This window comes from Akebia trifoliata, chromosome 1 (assembly GCF_017979445.1).
Source record: "Akebia trifoliata isolate Shusen 1 chromosome 1, ASM1797944v1, whole genome shotgun sequence".
Lineage (NCBI taxonomy): Eukaryota > Viridiplantae > Streptophyta > Magnoliopsida > Ranunculales > Lardizabalaceae > Akebia > Akebia trifoliata.
This window is the reverse complement of record NC_141375.1, coordinates 27,220,023-27,233,836: the sequence shown is the minus strand read 5'-3', so window position 1 is coordinate 27,233,836 and position 13,814 is coordinate 27,220,023. Positions and strand designations below refer to the sequence as shown.

The window sequence follows — 13,814 nt, the reverse complement described above, 5'->3', positions numbered from 1 at the left end:
TTCGGATCAATGAGTCCAAATCCTTTTTACAACCCATGGGCCCTCATGTGCGCGTGGGCTTGACCTATATCTTTCTCTCACTTACTATATTTTATGAAAGTTTCCATTTATACTCTTTAGTTGTTCCTATCCGATGTAGGACTAAAAAATTTATACAACAATTTTGAAAAACAAACTACTTAACTCTTACTTTCATTTTTTTAACTCTTACTTTTACCTTTTCTTTTGCTTTTACTTTTCTTCCACTTCCATTTAAACATTAGAATAATATCCCACATTAATCAATAAAAATTGAGGAAATTTAATTGTTGGGATAGACAAATGTTCCTTCCATTTGGATTTAATTTGTACGGCAATGACCAAGTATAGTCCCATTTTGAATTAAGAGGAATGGCGATGTTGGCCCAACATTATTTCTTATCTTGGAAGGTCATTTTGCTACGGCAGATGACAGTTGCCAAGAGTGGAGTTCACCATGGCAGAGTGGTCTTTCTGTTCACGTGCGAAGAAGACTGATTACGAACATAATTAGATGGAATATGCAAGTTGAAGACTCTAAAAACACAAGTAAAACATGGATTGAGATAATGTATATGAACGTTTGAATTGTTAGAAGACATTGTTTCATGGATAATTTAATAAAAAATTAAAAAATAAAACATCATGATGCTTCTACCACACCATTTATTGCTCTTTTGGATGTATAAGCTTTTGAAACATAAAATTTCAAAAAACAATAGCTTGTATGAACAGATAGAAGCAGCTTTCCAAGGTACCAAACGCACAAAACAGTCAGCTTTTACCAAAAGGGACCACTTGAAATTGGGAAAAAAGAAAAAGAATTTGCATATAAGACACAAAAAATTTATAAAACCAAAAATTATCTGCCCTTGTAATCTTGGACTTGTATATATATTGATGTAGATCAAAATAGAGATGTGTCATCCATCATAGGACAAGAAGCAATGAGAACAAGAATTAATTTAGCATTGGAGTGAAGACAAAAATGCCACACCTAAATGCTTTTTTCGGCTAGTGTCATCACCTCAAGTGTCTAGGCCTGTTTTAGGCGGGATTTAAAAAAGTGGGGATAAAATGATACTTTGGTTGAATTTTTTGACGAAACTGTGTTATAAAGCGTATTAATTTAGTCAATTTTAGAACATAAGGGGTGTCTCAAATATTTAAGTAAACTTGTGAGGCATGTTTAAGATTAAAAAACACTGACTTGGCATATGCAAATGCACCTGAATTGCGAAATTTAAGATTTATGCTTAATTAAAATTACTTAATTTTTTTTAAAATAAAAAAATCAAATAGATAATCTTTTTTTTTTTTTTGATTTTTCATATTTTATTATTTAATATATTGTAATGGTCTTTTTGTAATATAAAATATTAACTAAGTTTATTTTCAAGAAAAACATAATAAAAATATATTTATGTAGTTTTAGAAATTAAAAACTAAATAAGATCATGGGATTGTTATTTTATTCATTTTCACAAAAGTGACTTTGATAATGGTACTGTTAAATGTAAATGTGAGGCATTTTTGATCTTCCAACTTTTGGTGTCAACAAACATCTATTCAACTTTCTCTCATTATGATAGTAAAGATTTGAGAAGATGGCTCTAATATTTACTGTTATATTATTTTCATTTTACTTACATGTTAGTTGTGTTTACTTACAGGACTGATTGGTAGCTGGTAACTTGGTATTATTTTGATGATAATGACATATCTATATTGTTTTATTACATGACATTTACTACATATTGAAATTAAAAAAATTGATTGTTTTTTTAGAGCTCAAGTCCCGTCGCTTTACAACCTTGCTTTTGGAAAATATTTACCTCATTTTCGTTTTTAGACACACGATTTAGGCATTTTTTTTTTCCATCACGGGCTTGGGACTCGTTGACGGATTTGTTCATGAAACCCGCAATTAAAATAAAACCTAAAAAAATCCTCTAAAATAATATCTAGAAACACACCAATCAGGGTGATATTTGGATGTAGGGTCCCTCTCTCTGCTGCCTGATAAAGGGGAATATTCAGTCTCCAAATTCAATATCATGAAGATGTATCATAATGCAGCATTATGTCAGTTACACCATATAAATTATTTGCATGTAACATCGATGAAAATATCTTGCCAATTAAAAAGAAAAGAAAAAAAGACATGACAAAGTTTGTACTGCATTCATATCGGATCCGATAGATAACAATAAATCTGTCAATATGGCAATGATCGAAGTCGACAGCCTAAACAATAAATCTGTCAATATGATAATGATCAAAATCAACAAATTAAATGCATCATGTATTGTTTCATTCAAAGGCTGCAACAAGTACGATTCTCAATTTCTCAAAGCTTAAAGACAATTACACTTGCATGCCCCAATGAAAACAACCCCACACATGTACAATCTACAGAGATGGTAAGGCTTAATATTAGAAAGACTTGGGCGTTTTTACTCTTTTGTGGGGCTTCATAATGTTTTTTTTTTTTTTTACCAATCCCAAATATGCCAAAGCATCTTGTAATCCAGTACATTTTACCTAGGTACCACGGCTACAATACATCATGGACACTAATTTCGCATTTAGAATTGGTGTGTAGTCGTGTACAGCATGAGTACAGCTTCAATTTTGATGTGTCATTGTAAGATATCCACAATAATTACCTCATTAATCTTGATTATTTTGCCAATCTGCATAGCTTCGGTCAAGGCCAAACTTGGGTTCAACAGAGGCCGTGCCCATGCCAAGACCAGTGGAGTGCTGAGAGTCAAAATATTGCTCGAGCACTAGACGAGCCAAAACAAGCAGATATTTTTGTAATTTGCAAGTGTTTGAATCAAATCTGAGCCTTGCAAGTCCATGCATTCTTTGAAACATGTGTCAAATAGCATTTCGGTTCACATGGCACATAGATTTACTTGGTTCCCCTAAGATTGAGGTACACACTATTCTCAAAAATCCAAAACAAAATATATTATTTTTCTCACAAAAAAATTATATAGATATCCTTAATGAATTAGCTAGGGCCAGCAAGCTAACAGTACCATCAAGTTTCACAAACCATAACAATGAGGAAACCTAGTTATCTTGTTCAAACCTTTAACAATGTGAGAGAGCTTTACCATCTTAGTTTCTATTAGGTCATTAATTGATGGCTAAACTGCAGTCTTGTTTATAAGTCTGTAAAGAATTATGAACTCAAAGTAAGAAATGGTAGTACTATTGCAATGGTAACATATCTAGAAAAGAAGAAAAATCTTCATTTGCTCTTATACAACCTTTTGACATGGTATTATCTGTATGAAGATCTCCCAAATAGTACCTTATTCCTTCAAATAAGGTGGAAGACTATCTTAAGTTGGTGATAGAAAACACACACGAAGAGATGGTATCATGGTAGCAAGTGAATTGCCACATAAATGACTTTGTCACCCTTTTTCTTGATCTAACTAAAAGATATGGCCCAAGTAATGGTTGAATGGAGAAATATAATTCATGTTGGTGACCTAACATTGGATGACAGATAAATGGTGATCGCCTGGAAAATTAGATGAACATGATTCTTCTGACGCTAAATTTTTGGGATGAGGCTTGGATTATGATCCTGCATTCCTAACACCTCCCATCCTTGGCAAATCTGAAGTATAATGACGTGACGATGGAAAACGAGAACGAGTGAAAAAAATGAGCGAAAGTAAAGCCAAATAATAATAATAATAATTATATGTTCTTTACTGATGAGTATAGCACGTGTATTTGTAAAATTTCTGATCACAACCTTCATCCTCCATTCTCTTGCAAAGCATTGATGTTCATCAATCTTTCCGCAACTAGCAAATGTGTCAATAAGTGTATTATTCTAGCAATATGAATCCCATGTGCATCCATGACCCCCATACCTTTAAAAAGCTTCTCTGCTTCATCTACTCCCAACATTCCCAAGACAAAGTCGATGGGACAAGAATTAAAATGGCATCGACGAGAACCCCTTCTCTCGAAAATCTTCATGATTTCCATTACATTCACACTTTTCGCAAATTAATCAATCAAAGTCGTGCAAATTCACATTACATACTCTTTCTTGTCATAACATTAAAAAAACAACAAAATAAGTAACCACAATTATTGATTTGTCCATTTGGATATATATTTAAAAAGTACTTTCTTCCAAAATTACTTTTACATATAATTATTTTCTACTTTTGCCTTTTTATCTAATCAGGACTGTCGTCAATCACGAAGCTGAGGGTAAATTTCATATTCCTTCTCTTCTTCCATAGGTTTCGAAAATGTTTGCAATCCTATTCCAAGTTAAAATTTTCTTATCGGTGATTGGAATTCAACTATCGGTATAACTATTGTAGTCCAAGAGTGTTTTTCTCTAGATTTTGTATTCTCTTATAATCCCATTATTTTCATAGCGGAAGTTGAACTTTTAATCTGGACCAGGTCTTGTGATTTTTTTATTTCTTTCTCATTGAAGGTTTTTATTTTATTTTTTTAATTTCATATTTTATTTGTACCATTCATATGCACATAGAGTCGAGTAATTTCCCATCAAACTCCACTAAAGTAACAAGATTGGATAAAAGTTAGACAAATAAATCTTATTACATTGAGATCAGATACGTCAAAAAAAAGTGGGTTCTATGCAATCAAGAGGAGGAAGGAAAGTAGAATCGAATCTTGAATTACGACAAAAGAATAAGCTCCGTTCGCTTCTTCTGTCCGTCTCTGATATTGACATTCTCGTATCGTGGATAAGAAATGAAAATTATTTTATATAAAATATGAAGTTTTTAATCGCAGAATGGTCCCATGGTCTAGTGGTCAGGACATTGGACTCTGAATCCAGTAACCCGAGTTCAAGTCTCGGTGGGACCTTACTTATTGGGTTTTTTTTTTTTTTTTTACTGTTTTTGTTTATTGAACTTTACAGTAACATAAGTTAGTCTCGGTGGTACCTTATGTTTTTGGGTTTTTAATGTTTTTGTTTGTTGAACTTTACAGTAACATAAGTTCTAGGGTGACTTTTACACACCCCTTGACCTTGTTCTACTTTAGAAAACTAAGTAGAAAGACCAGAATGCCCTTTTATTCATATCAAGTTATAGACCTATTTTTAAAACTAATGTTGTATGCGAAAATGAATTCTATGGATAATCTAAGAGAGGGTTTTAAGTGGATTTTAGAAGATTCCATAGTTACAGATTTTGGTCAAGATATCTAGAGAGTTTCACTATCATTGGATGATCCACGTGCAACCATAGTATAAAATGGATTTGTCATTCTAAACTTTGCCAAAAAGAGAAAGAAAATTGATAAAAACATTATTTTGATGAACATGTAATCATATGTTAAGAATTATTATTTTTTGAATAATATTTAAATAAATAAGTATGTAATATGGTAACTCCCAAAAATGCATGTTTGTCTATACTTTATTTTCTTTTTAAAAACTACAAATTATTTATTTTACGAGAAAATGTAAAATTCACAAAATAAACACAAGTATACGATAGATTGTTATTTAGGGTTGAAACTTTGAGATTATCAATTAACAATTGGATCAAGGAAATCAGAGACGCAAGTATAAAAATTTATTTTACAGTATATCTATCATTTGCAAAAAAAGCTGTCTTAGTAATTAGAGTTTGCCTGTGACTATCATAATAAAATAAGCATTCTCTTTGAGGTTAAGGGAGTAGAAGAAGAAATACAATAAAGTTAGAAGGATTTCACTGGAAAAGACTAGAAATGGAAAGACAATAAAATTAAAAAAATTTCTCGAGATTAAATCCCAATTTCTCTTTACGTGTGGAATAAAGGGAGTGATCGTATTTTATTATATAGACTAGAGTTCGATGGCACAGGCATCCACTTTGAGATTAATGGGATAAAAGCGAAAAAAATAAAATAAAGTTAAGGATAGTTTTAAAATTTTTGAGGTTAAATGGTAAAAGACAAAAAACAATAAAAGGAGTTAAAAGAAGTAAAAGAGGAAATATGATAAAGTTAGAGGAGGACTGACAAAAACTGTAGTTTATTAGATGGGATGTTTATCCTACTTGGATAGAAGTTTGTCCCCCACAAAAATGGGTCCTATAATTGTGTTTTATTATATAGATTTTCCTCTCTGAATTACTAAAATAGCATCACCTAATACATGTTTGTTCAACATAGGGTGAAGTATATTTGAAGAATAATGCTGAGGTGACCTCAAGATTGGACCTCACACCGCACACCCTAACCGTGAAAGTGTATGGGAACCATAGATGCTTTTCCTCGAGATATGAGTGAAAAACATCTATGGTTCTTATCCACTTTCACATCAAGTTGTGCAATATGAGGTCCAATCTTGAGGTCACTCGAGCACGACTCATATTTGAATCTATGATTGTGCACTGAAACACGTGGGGTTGTCAAAGCCCGATCTGATCCGTTGTGGAGTGGGCTTGGGCCATTCTTCAATGCCCATTTACTTATTAGGTCAGATTGGGCTAGGATTTAGGTTTGGGTTTGGACAATAGAGCTAGGACAGTTAGACGACCCAAACCAATCCAATAACTAATATAATAATAATATTTATAATATGTAATAAAACTTATTAGATGACCTGGCCTGACTTGTAAATGGGCCCAGATAATTACATGACGGCCAGCTTGGACATTGGTTTTTTTTATTAGGCATGACCCGTCCTGCCATTAATTGGGCTAGCGGAGGTTAGTATTTTGATGCCCGATTAGCCATTGGTCCCAAACCAAGCCCAGCCCCATTTATATCTCTTCAATCTTTTTCCAGTATTTGAGTCAAAAATTATATTTTTTGACTGAATATCTATCTCCCAACATTATTAAAATCCAATGTGATAAGTGTCTTATCTCTTCATTGAATGAAAAAAAAAAAGAAAAATAGAAAAAAAAAAAGGTCTATTAGTTAAGTGGGGGAACTTAGAACTTCAAGATAAAGGTGTTTAAAGTAAGGGAAGAAGAATAAAACAAAGTAATGCCTCCCAAAGCCAACACTTTCATTGGAGATTTTACCTACTTAAATTGATTTTGTAGGAAAAGTGTTGCTTTAGATGTTAGGTAATATTTTGTTAAAAAGAAGTAATAGATTTGGTTCTTCATTGATTACGTCGAGACTTAGACACCACAGTGGGCTACAAAAGTGGGTTTAAGAAATTGCAAATAAGGATTTTTGTGAACCAATGGGTCAAGGAAGGGGGCTTTACTAACATTATTTAAACCTCGATCGAAAGTCCGAAGCCTGTCGAGTGAGATATTCAATGTGAACTGTCCATCACATTGACTCTCTTTTTTAATATTAAATATTTACTTTTAATAAATTATATAAAAAAGATTCTATGATTACACATCCACTAGCCCACCTTATAATAATAATTTTTTTATATAATTATTTAAATATAAATATATATTAATAAATAGTTTTAAAGACATGATGACTCAAACGAGTTTGTAATGCCTTAGACCCATAATAATACAATATTATCCATTTTGAGTCGAAGTCTGCATGACTTTAAAACGAGTTGTACTACGTAGGATCTGGTTTGTCTTTATAGATCATGATCTAAATGTTCTCCTGTTCGATGTGGGACTAATCGCACTCCTCCATGTCATTCCACCTTGCCACATGACTGCTTTACTTTGACCCCTTGATCTCCGCAATCATTTTCACGTTTAATCAATGGCGCACCGACAAGACTGTGGCAATCTCCTCACCAAACAAGAAGAGTTGTCCTCGATTATGATACCATTTATAATGTCCCAGGCATACAATAATACAATATTGCTCGCTTTGGGTCGAAGTCCGCACGACTTTGTATGTCATAATTACAATTTATACCTTTGTATTACCAAGCAAACATAGCAAATAATAACTAGAGTATATGTTGAAAGTTCTAGAGTTTCCTTTACTTTTTTTCACTTACTTTGATCTAAAACATCTTTCAAAATCTACATAAAAGAGAGAAGTTCACATTGGTGTACAAATTTGGGTTAAAAATCTAAAGATATTATAAAGAAAAAAATTGATCCTACATTCTAAATAATGTTGGAGCATTAAACAATAGACACTCTGTGGCACGACCGAAGCCATAGGAATTCATTGTCGTTATGAAAGACTTATGTCAAAAATTAGGGTTGATTGGAAGAATCTCTTCTTCATCCATTTAATTCTACAAGTTATGTCTTATCATCCAAGATATAAGAAAAAAAAAGGTGGAGGAAATAATAAAATAGCTATGTATTTCACCAAAATTACTGAATCAATCATTAGTTTTTAATATTTATGAAAACAGTTACATTCTCAATTTCCTACTTATTATTTGTTAATAACAATGATTATCTGATGTAAATTATAAAGTTGTTGTATGGACAATTTGATTAGTTTACCTTTATGCCCTTTGGTTAAGTGTAGGTTGATTGGAAAGCTAAAAAAGTCAATATCAGATAATATTTGTCACAAAAATCTCTAATTATAGAATTAGTTATCTAGCTGTTTTCATAAATGTGTAAAAAAAAAAAGTTAATTCAGTAATTTTTACAAAATACTCAATCATTATCATTAAATTCTAAAAAAAATAAAAATAAAAACAAAAACAAAAACAAAAACAAAAACAAAAACAAAACAATTTATTGTATAGGCATGTTTAAGAAACGGTGAAATATATTTAAGTCGATGGTTGTAGTCCAAAAGTAACGTTTAAGGTTGATGGGGATATTTAACTTAAAATTTTAGGATAAGGAAGGTAAAGGAAATCAAGAAAGTATAAAGTAGTCTAATGCTTCTCAAACCCAAATATTAGAGAAGTAGTCAAATTCGATAATTGTATTTAGCTGCCTACCCTGATGTTACCTGCTTAATTAAGTAGAAATATGTTTAATTTTTATAAAAAGAGCATGAGATTTTGTCCTTCATTGGACCCGAATAATATTTGGCGAAAAAAAGTTGTTAAAAGTAGCTTTAAGATATAGGTTTTGTCAAGTGGGTTAATGAAGGAGGCTCGGACGAAGATGCCAACTTAGCAAGTTGGTAAGACGTATGGAAAGTGTTCCCACGTCTTAGGTTCGACTCTCTTAGAACCAACTTCGTGATTACCTCCCCCTCCCCCAAACAAAAAAAAAAAAAGAGGGAGGCTTGGACTATAAGAAATTAAAACCAATTTTGCAGTAATTTTAGGTTCTAACTTATTTTTCTGATAGTCACCCAAATATGAAAAAACTACTTACAACCCAATATACGAGGGACGAATAGGGCTTAAAATGGGTTGGGTTTGGGTTGGATATGTGTCTACTCATACCCATATCCTAATTTTTTTTTTTTTTTTTAAAAATTCGGGCCCGAATCTGGATCCAAAACCGATTCGGATTCTACTATCTCAAACCACATCTGATATTTTTTACTTTCATTAAACCCCTATTTGAATTTGATCCGATTGAAATTAATTGATTCGGGACAGACGGGTCAGATAATTTCAAACCATTACAAAATATTTTATTAAAAAATGTGGCTTAAATATGATTTGAATTTAAGATCTCTCCCCTTTTGAAAAGAAACTTTGACCACTACACCTAATACTAATTTGTTGATGAATGATAGACTAAAAAAATATAACATACAACATACAAAATAACATATCATTCGGATATAGGGATGGATCCATATCCGACCTGTATTCAACTCGGGTCAAGGGGGTATCAACCCATATTTTAATTCGGACATACTTGAAGAAATCAAATCTGTTAAAAATTAGATTTGGTTCACTCGGATTTTGGATAAAATCCGACCCATTTTAAGCCCTAGAAATGAATAATCTAGTTGTTATTAAACATCAGAAAATAAGGTGAATACATATTTAAAGTAGGAGATGGTAAGCGATTTATCCAAAAAACTGCGATAAAAAAGCAATCAAGCCAAAGTCGAGGAGGTAGTTTAGCATGAAAACTTCATAATGACATTTGGCAACACATAGAAGAGAACTATGAAACCTTCATACAGCAATGTTTAATGTTTATTGAGCAACAGATCTAATAATGTTTTTAAGAGAAGATGGACTCGAGAATCTAGATCTTTCTCAAGAAAAATTCTAGAGAAAGCAATATCATTGGGAAATAAGGAGGATAATGTTGCTATACCACTAAAGTTTCAAAAATTGGCACTAAACATTTTAAAAAGAAAAAAAAAATCAAGATCTGGATCATATAATTATTATTCTATAATGATTATGGCACGAATTGATGTACGTATTGGTGTTTGCATAAATGTAGCATGAGTTGGCACTTCCATGGCTCGCTTGATTGGATCATCTAGAACACAAGATGAACATTGAAGAAGATGAAATGTATACTCCTTGGACGGGGAAGGCCTCTTTTTATGGGTATGGAGATCTAAGAAATTTAGGTGGCATTTTGAAATGTTTTATTGGGGTTGGATTTTAGGATCTGTGTGGATTGACTTTTCTAAGTGCTTCTGATTCTTGCGGGGAGTCAAAAGCACTTTAAGGGTGTTTGGATAAATAGCTTCTAGAGAGAACTATTTTACTTTGAGTCATTTTAGTACTTTTTCACAAAGTACCGATGGTGCAACTTCTCTAAACTACTCTTGCACAGAATCACAAAACACCGTCAAAATGACGGGATTGGGACAAGTATGCTCATCATAAATTTTGAAAATTACCCTAAAAAAGGCAATTGGAATAATATTATATTACTGTCCATTGATGTGGTGGCAACCTTTTGGTGTCGCATTTGGGACAAGTATGCCTCTCATAAATTTTGAAAATTATAAACATACCCTCAAAAATGTAATTGCAATAATATTATATAGTCCATTGATGTGGTGGTGGCCTTTTGGTGTAGCATTTGGGATAAATATGCTCCTCATAAATTTTGAAAATTATTAGCATACCCTCAAAAATGCAATTGAGTAATATTATATTACTATCCATTGATGTGGTGGTAGCTTTTTAGTGTAGTATTTTGCTTTGGATTTCTAACTCCTCCAAGTGGTCACTTAATGATTTATCCATGAGGGTTCCAACAATAGTTGAAAGTTTTTCTTACAAGATTTTACTAGCCATTGATGTGGTGAAAGCTTCTTCATATTTGTAGTGGTTGTATATATTTGCTTACAATATCTTCCATTTGTTTATAATTGTTAGGTGTTTATGAGTTTTTATGGATAAAAATAGTCACTATTTTTATTTCTTTAGGAGCATAATTTGTTGAGTTATAATGTTAAAAGTAGTAACTGATACTTATAAGAGCATTCTTGTCATTTTAACAGAATCCAAAATAGTTCCCTAACACAAAACTCTATCAAAAATATTTTTGACAGTAATTTTCAGAACCTACATCCAAACACACAACAGTTATTCACTTACTTCGGACAGTAGTTCAAAAAGTACTTCTAAGAGTACTTATGTTCTAAGTACTTCTGGCTCTTGTATCCACACAACCTCTTTAGTTTCCAAATCCCGAGAAATGCTTTTGAGAAGAAGAATTGGGTCTGCTAGGAACTTATTTGAAGCCAGATTCTAGGCTAGATAGAAGTTGAAACTTCCTCACATTAGGGTGAAGAGAAAAGACAAAAAGTGGTTAATATGGATTTCACAAAACTTTAGATGGGATGTTTATCCCGCATAATTATAGCAAAGGTAGGACATACAATTGTATTTTATTATGTATATATATATACATTTTAAATCAATTTTTTTTAAATATTATCAATGGTAAGATTTAGGGGTGTCAATGGGTACCCATTTTATTGAAACTGAAAACCTCGATTCTAGTTCCTTTTTTTATTGGACCTGATTAGAACTGGGTCTAAAATGGAACTGAATTGATAGGAATTGGAACCATTAGGTTCTATCCAATGGATACCCGTGACTACTCGGAATTGATTTATTTTGTCATTTCTAAGGTATTTTTTTTTTTTATATTTCAAAATAAATGTGTATTATATACAATTCTTCAATTTTTTATATAAATTATTGATTGGAACTTAAAATGAGTTCTCTTATAAAAATTTGTTCCTTTTAAGTTAAAATTTATTAGTTTTTGATTTTTTTTTTTGTAATGATTTGAAATACTTTTTTTCTCATTTGATTTTTGAGAACCAGAATCGATGCGTATCCGTGATTTTTAACGATTTTGATTTCATTTATTTTGGAACCTGACCTGAAATCGATAAGAACCAGAACCAAACTAAATATAATGATTATGGTTTTAAGTTCCTTGGGAACCAAACTGGAACCAACCCATTGACAACCCTAGAAAGGTTTCTATCTTATGTGACAATGTAACGTTGTGGCAACGCAATTTGACATTAAAGCCAGCCTATTACACGACCAAATAACATTTAAAATCTTGATTAAGAATGATGTTTAGTCAACAAGATAAAATGATTTCCCTATACAATCAGTTTCTTTTTTTCACAACTTTGACTTTACGGATAAGATCCTATAGCATTATCATTTTCATAATCAAAATCTTATCTTAAGGGAATTTCATCGCATGATATCAGCCTGCACATGTAACGTACACAGTTTCTTTTGCATAAGCAAATAAATGTGTCCCTACACAATATAGAATGTCCGCAGCATCATAATTATCAACACCAATATCACCAATCAAGCATAGCCAGGAATCCCATATAAGCCCTAGAAATGATTCAAAAATTAGATAAAGAGATAAACCTAGACCTACAAAGACTCACAAATTTGCACTTTTTTAGTGCTTTGAAATTGACCTAACCCCCCACCCACGAGTGATGAACAGCACCACCAAAAAAAAAAGTGCAAAGCCACAAACCCCACATTGGGAGCATTTTTCACTTACAAGAGGACAAACCCTATGTGAGTTTAGTGCTTTTTAGCATAAAGACAAATGTTTTTGTTGAAAACATGTCTCATAATTTTCTTTCAGATAGGAAGAAAAAAAATTGAGACATATTTTGAATAATTAATGGGATAATTTCCTGCTCCTCTTTCAACTTATTTAAAGTTGGAATCCAAGTCATGGTTCAACAACCAGATTTGTTGTTTCCCATTGTTTCACCACTTTGACTCAGTCAGAACCCACAAGGTTTTCTCCCCCATAGAGCACCATTTTCTACTCTTTGATGATGCTATTCGGAAAAAGAACTTTAACTTTTTATATTTTATACAAAGGCACCACCATATTTGGAATATATACTTACATTATCTTTCCACGTGTCGCTTGACATGTGGTAAGCAATGACGCGGTCAATCTATTCAAGCAAATGTTACGTTGTACTAATTAAATTTCTGGTTTGTGTCTTTCTTAATTGTGATACAATGAAGTCCTCTTACGATATCTAATTTAAAATAATGGCATAGGCTATATCATATTAATATGTTTGTGTTGTGTATTCTGTTGCTGGTATTATATATAAGAGCCTAGTACGCTTTATACCAGGATCTACTCTATAGAAATAATAAATTGTCGTCCTTTTAATTTATAGATTATATATTTTTAAAATGAGGAAGATTTTCAGTTTTATTGAGAGGAAGTGAGATTGTAACACTAATTTTCACGGATATTGTGAAAGGATCTTCTTTTTCTTGCCCAGCCACGTAAATTAATTTTATCTCTCTAGCTATTGGACTTTAATTATCATGAACCCTATCTCTAGTCGATGTATGTTCTTTTGTATTTTTTCTTACCATCTCCACCTATGCCATTTTTGAATTTTATTTTACCTTTTTTTGAGTCATCAACTTACATAAACCACTCATTCTCACTAAT

The 13,814-nt window shown here is 32.0% G+C and overlaps 1 non-coding gene across 1 annotated transcript; it reads left to right on the top strand.

Annotated features, from left to right (window-relative positions):
* Positions 1–4,836: 4,836 nt before the first annotated feature.
* On the top strand, positions 4,837–4,908 carry TRNAQ-CUG (transfer RNA glutamine (anticodon CUG)). Its single transcript has one exon. It is a non-coding gene; the product is annotated as a tRNA-Gln (tRNA).
* The last annotated feature ends 8,906 nt before the right edge of the window (positions 4,909–13,814 follow it).